At 36.8% G+C, this 6,570-nt stretch overlaps 1 pseudogene; it reads right to left on the bottom strand.

Annotated features, from left to right (window-relative positions):
• Nucleotides 1–313: 313 nt before the first annotated feature.
• LOC131551536 (alpha-N-acetylgalactosaminide alpha-2,6-sialyltransferase 1-like) lies at nt 314–6,552 on the bottom strand (annotated as a pseudogene).
• Nucleotides 6,553–6,570: the final 18 nt, after the last annotated feature.

A 6,570-nucleotide genomic window follows, 5' to 3' on the forward strand; every position in this document is an offset into this window, starting at 1 on the left:
GTAGACCTAATGAATAATAATTCAAGATCAAAACTACACAACCCCATGTGCTTTCAATACTGTAAATATTTAAATGTATAAATATCACCTTTATCTCCTTTAAAAATAAAAAAGATAAAACTGGTAGTACAACCTGCTTTCACCTGCAGCATATTACAGATGTTTTGTTTAGTTATAGTCCATAGCTTTTTAAGAAAGATTTTGCCCATCTTCGCCACGAATAACTGAGACAGCTTATTACGGAATCATAACTTGGAAATATTTTAAAATAATGCCTGTTGACAGAACAGAGTCTTCTTCTGTCTTTGATGTGTTAGTGCCTTTGGAAAAGTCTAATGATTCCAGAGTCATGCAGTCTCTTCCAAGTCTTTATCTACAGGCCATGGTTAATGAAGACAATTACACTGTTTTTGTTTTGTTTTTTACTTTCTATAATAGTAGTTGGAGTACTTGTGGTGGTCTTCTGTGATAAATCCATAGGCGTTCACCTGATGTTGAGCCATAAAGCATTTTCAAGTAATTTTCATAAACTATTACTATGTACAATGAAAATAGAGTACTTCCAGTGTTAAACAGCTACAAACTGCTTAACGAATAAGCTGAATGAATATAATTTTATTTATGCATGCATTTATTTACGTATGCATTTACTTACAATGTCACATGTGTGAATAGCCAAGAACAAAGCAAACGCTCCATTGGTCAGTGCCCAGTATAACTACCCTGCATTTGTTTGAATGGCATATATCTGTTTTTTGTTTGTTTGTTTGTTTGTTTGTTTTAAATGTGGGTCATTGAAAAGAGATAGATCACACTTAGACTGTTGTTTAACTAGACAAACTGGTCACAGTAACATAAATGTTACCTGTTGTGAATGTATCAAATACAATCATGGTAAAGAACGTAGAATCTACTCTCATTAAAATTCCCATTGAAATATTTCAGTGGCGTGCATGGAAGAATAAATGCAAATGTTGTTTTTTTAAACAAATCAATAACACAATGATACATTTCACCCCTTATCATGTTGAGGTGGAACCAAGCACTGTAAACACCACCTCCACTGGAACTTTATCTTCCACGGCGTATAGGAGGAAAGTTTGACAATACTCTCTGGAATACTTGACTTGAATATTTGGTGAAAATGACTGAAAACTTCTGTATTAATATTGCATACTGTGTTGCAATGTTCATCTTGTTTACTGGAACAGTTTGGGAGAAATAGAGAAATAGAGTCCCTGATGTTTAGTCTTAATATTGGACACAGCAACATCTAGGCAAGGATAGTCAAAAACTTAAGTTTGAAAATGAATTCTTCAGCTGAAGTGTAATAAGGGACACAGTAACAGCATTTTCAAGAATGAGTGTAGAGGGTATCAGGTTGCAGATTATCTTGTTTAAAATATTTTAAATGTGAAAGAAAATTTAAAAAGAGATTAAATATTTAACAGTTGATGTATAATCTGATCTGTGGCTGATAATATATTGACTTGGTACAGAGACAGTGATGATTGTTTAATACATTTTCAAATGTCTAAAAATTGCACAACACTATGCTGCAAACTATAGTCATCAATGCACAATAACAGCTTCCAAAAGAAGAAATTTAAAAAGCAGCCAACTTACTATTTCGGTTTTGGTCTTGAACTGATCTTGGCCAGAAGTTTATGAGCTAAAGGAAGGTCTCCATTCGCATTCTTCATACAAACAGCAATCTCAGGTACTGATTATGTGCTTTATTCAAAGTTAAACGTGTCTAATGTGAGTTTGAATATCATTCGTGACCGTTATAGCCATACTGAAAGCAACAATAGATAAGTTTACCTCAGATCTTGAAAATAAGATGTACTTTGAAACTGCGAACCAACAAGCGTATTCCATGACAAAGATGGTCTCAGTCACTCAGTATATGTACTTTTAATAATGTCAAAAATGTTTCATATTTATGAATTAGATTATAAACATATCCATTTCTATGGAAGCAGAATAATGACAATAGTTTTTGAAACATAAAGCATGCTGAATTCCACAAATCGAAAAAAAGATGCATTGCAATTAACAGCGCTTGCATTTTAATGCCTTGTATTTCCAGGGCTTGCATTTTTAGGTCCTGAAATTTAACACAGTTGTTTATTTAAGCTGTGAATATTTCAATTCAAAATATTTCACACACATTTTCATAATTAAAAATTCAACAATTCATATTCACTTCCAAAATATTCAGTCTGTTTAAAAATACGATGTATAATATTCGACAGGCAAATTTCGGTCATTTTATTTCACTTTCCAAATTCGCTGCCACAAATTCAGTGATTAAAATTCCCCAGAAAATTCAGCGTTGCACATCCGGGAACCGCAGGAATAGCAGTAGAGCACCGATGCATGATCTTCAGCTGATGTCAGCCTCTCACCAGCAGGTGGCGCAAGCCGCTGTTGATGAAGGCCATATGTGGATCAAGTCATTCATTTACAAAAACTGATTTGCAGAAATGGAGCAAGCGCTTAGTAGAAGTTTTGATTATCGGGGCCAGTATAAACAATTCAAATTCAAAATATTTCACACACATTTTCATAATTAAAAATTCAACAATTCATATTCACCTTCCAGAATTCACCTCCAAAATATTCAATCTGTTTAAAAATACGATGTATAATATTCGACAGGCAAATTTTGGTCATTTTATTTCACTTTCCAAATTCGCTGCCACAAATTCAGTGGTTAAAATTCGGCAGAAAATTCCAGTAGCCCCTCACTGCAGAACAAAAGATCCAGGGGGTGGAGATTGGTAGGTTTAGGGGTGGGGATGGGTGGGTTTAGGGATCAGGGGGTGGAGACGGGTAGGTTTAGGTAAATGTAAGGTGGGAGGAGTTGGATCTAGATCCAACCACACCCCCTGGATCTTGTGTTCTGCAGTGAGGACCATCTCGAAAATTCAGCGTTGCACATCCGGGAACCGCAGGAATAGCAGTAGAGCAAGAATGCATGATCTTCAGCTGATGTCAGCCTCTCACCAGCAGGTGGCGCAAGCCGCTGTTGATGAAGGCCATATGTGGATCAAGTCATTCATTTACAAAAACTGATTTGCAGAAATGGAGCAAGCGCCAAGTTTTGATTATCGGGGGCCAATATAAACATGTTGAAATGCTGATTGTGTGTATGTTTAATTCAACATCTTCGCTGTTTCCCGTAGCCTACATGCAAGCAGCTTTCTCTACCACAAAGGAGATTATAATGCTCTTTTACCCAACGCTGAAGTACAGAACTAACATTACATCTGAGGAAGACATATATTGCTTTCAGTTGTTTAGTTTCTGTAACTTTGTATCTTGGTTTGTGTGACGCTGTGCTGTAATACTGGGGTTCCCCTCATACGTCACACTCCAGGATTCCCCAACGACGCGTAAAGCGCCTCAGTGAACTAATACAGTGATATAAGACCTCAGATCTCAGAATACACTTTATTGATGATTATGCGAACTATATACAGGCATGCAAATGAGGTCAGAAGAACTCAAAACGCTGCATTTTCGTTGCTTTCCCTTACCAAAGATCTATAGAGTCGACAGCCCTACAAAGATATCAATACCACGATTAGTTTTAACAGTAAGCAACCACTTTATATCGACATAAAAAATGAGTTCAAAACCGCCTAGGTGTATTGATGCTGCAAATGTAAACCGGAGAAAGCACTTGTCGCGCTATCGCAAACAAGGGGCCGTCTGACAATTCCACCGACTGGGTTAAACCGTCCAATGTATTTAAATTAAAATTACTTTTAACATTTAAAATAACACACTGTCAAATTGTAAAGCTTGTATTGCTCATAGTGAATTACTACAGATGAGATTTTGACAATACCTTCCTTTATATGTACAGTACACAATTATTTACTTATAAAAGATCTCTGGAAAGGGTTTTTTCCATGTTCCAACGGTTGTAGTACGTTGCTAGATACAAAACTGACTTACTACAGGTTAGATTTTGTCAATATCTCCCTTACGGTATGTACAGTACACAAATATATATATTTTTTAAAACTACAGTAATTCACCAAAAAGTTTTTTTTTTAATGTTCCGCAGGTTGTAGTAAGTTGTGAAATTTTGCCAGTATCTCCCTTACTGTATGTACAATTCACAATTGACCTATCGGTAAGCCCCGCCCCCCTTAGTTACTGTTGCTCCCTCAGACAAACAAACGGAGTTGCTCACTGTCTTACAATGACAGCTACAGTGTGAAAACCTTGTCCCACGATGTTTTTGCACAATTTTGGACACAAATGTTTAACTTGCGCGTTCCTTAACTTGCATTCATATCCTCGTCTGTTTGCATCATCAGTAAGATCTGAGTTTGGTCTTTTAATAGGCTTGTTGGAGATGAGCAAAATCTGCACAGAACCGATCACCGCGAGATACATGCCTGATTTCCTGATGCCAGTCTGATTTCATGTGATTGTATTTAAATTGTGCTTGAATATTCCCAAACACTATGACTGTGCGATCTCTGTGTGAGATATGTGATTGTTGTCATATTTCTATAAAAATCTAAAATACATGTTTATATTAAAGTAGAAATATGCCTTTTCGTATTAAATAGCAAGCACTTTGGGTGTCTTGTTCATCATATTTATACAAAAGCAACAGAACTGAAATTATATCACATTTATTAGCAGCACAGCACATGAGTGAGAATAATGTGATATCCACCTTTGATCTCGTTGGTATCTGTTCCACTTCGAGAGGGCAGAACTATGTCCGTCTTGACTGCGCTTATTTCACTCCTCCCCTCACTGCAGCCGCCTACATTTTAGGCGAGGCGCATCTCAAACAAGTCTAATAGCTGTTATTGTGTTATAGTGCACTACTGAGCCGCGTAATGTATTTTCTTTAACCGATTTCTGAGGGAAACAGCCTGAAACCTCCTGAAATTGATCCACATATGGCCTTCATCAACAGCGGCTTGCGCCACCTGCTGGTGAGAGGCTGACATCAGCTGAAGATCATGCATCGGTGCTCTACTGCTATTCCTGCGGTTCCCGGATGTGCAACGCTGAATTTTCTGGGGAATTTTAATCACTGAATTTGTGGCAGCGAATTTGGAAAGTGAAATAAAATGACCGAAATTTGCCTGTCGAATATTATACATCGTATTTTTAAACAGACTGAATATTTTGGAAGTGAATATGAATTGTTGAATTTTTAATTATGAAAATGTGTGTGAAATATTTTGAATTGAAATATTCACAGCTTAAATAAACAACTGTGTTAAATTTCAGGACCTAAAAATGCAAGCCCTGGAAATACAAGGCATTAAAATGCAAGCGCTGTTAATTGCAATGCATCTTTTTTTCGATTTGTGGAATTCAGCATGCTTTATGTTTCAAAAACTATTGTCATTATTCTGCTTCCATACATTTCGTTGTGCAGTGCGTTTTCCAGGGAGAGCCTGCCCCTCACACGCTTCTGATTGGCTGTGATATTTGATTGATTCTGTCGCGTTGCGCGGCATGTGGTGTGGACACACAAATTGTTTGTCGCTGGAACCCTGTCGCGTCGCGTGTAGTTAGGACACGGTGTAAGAGCGCTTCTGTGGTCGTTTGGTTGTTATGGAAAGTACCGTAGAAAGGATAAGGCGGCATTGAAAATAACCCTACACATTAATGACAACTTTCCTGACCGGTTACTTCTCTGAAATGTTATTTAATCAAATGCTAATGGTTAATTGCCATTTATAGCTGGACCACATACTCACCAATAGGTTGATTAAGCACTCAAAGCCACTTATTCCACGAAACCGACAAAGTTCAGGATGGATATAATGCCATTTGTGGGCCTGACCAGCCACCATCTTTTCGTTTTTAATTGTTTTGACCTAAGAAAACAAAGATGAAAGACATGGCCATTAACAAATAATGAAATTGTAAATTCATGTATACTAAATATATAGGTTACTTAACTTTTGTGTGCATATGAATAGCAGTTTCAGACCCTACTTGTTTCGCACATATCTGAGAAAGTCTGGATGGAGGACGTAGTAAGAACTTTCATTAAAATGCCCACTATAATAATTCCTTGGCCTTCAAAATAATAAATAATAATACACCATTGAACAATAGGCATATTTAAATCACAACTGCCAAACATAAGGCAGATAGAATAATCACTCATTTTTGATTCATGATGACAGATATTGATTGATAATTACTTACTCTGTTAGAATGACTTACATTTGTCCACGATATGCTCCTGATGGTATTTTTCTATTCATCATAAGGGATTCAAGAAAGTTGTAGTCTCTTGGACCCTCAGGAATTAGAACATATTTAATGTCCTTCCACAAAAAAAAGAGGTTCAGCCAAAGCGGCCCGCATTTGAAACAAATGATAGTTTGGACACACCTTATCAGTAGGAATCTGTCTGAAACCTCTCTTTTTGTGTACCATGAGGGACTGGATTAACGAATATGCTTTGTGCACATAAACGGACGTCCTTTTCTTAACATCATGGCCTGCAATAATGGCTGTTGCTTTGACAAGATATTCTTGTTTACACATAATTACTTGACTGATTTA

The sequence above is a fragment of the Onychostoma macrolepis genome, chromosome 12 (assembly GCF_012432095.1).
Source record: "Onychostoma macrolepis isolate SWU-2019 chromosome 12, ASM1243209v1, whole genome shotgun sequence".
NCBI lineage: Eukaryota > Metazoa > Chordata > Actinopteri > Cypriniformes > Cyprinidae > Onychostoma > Onychostoma macrolepis.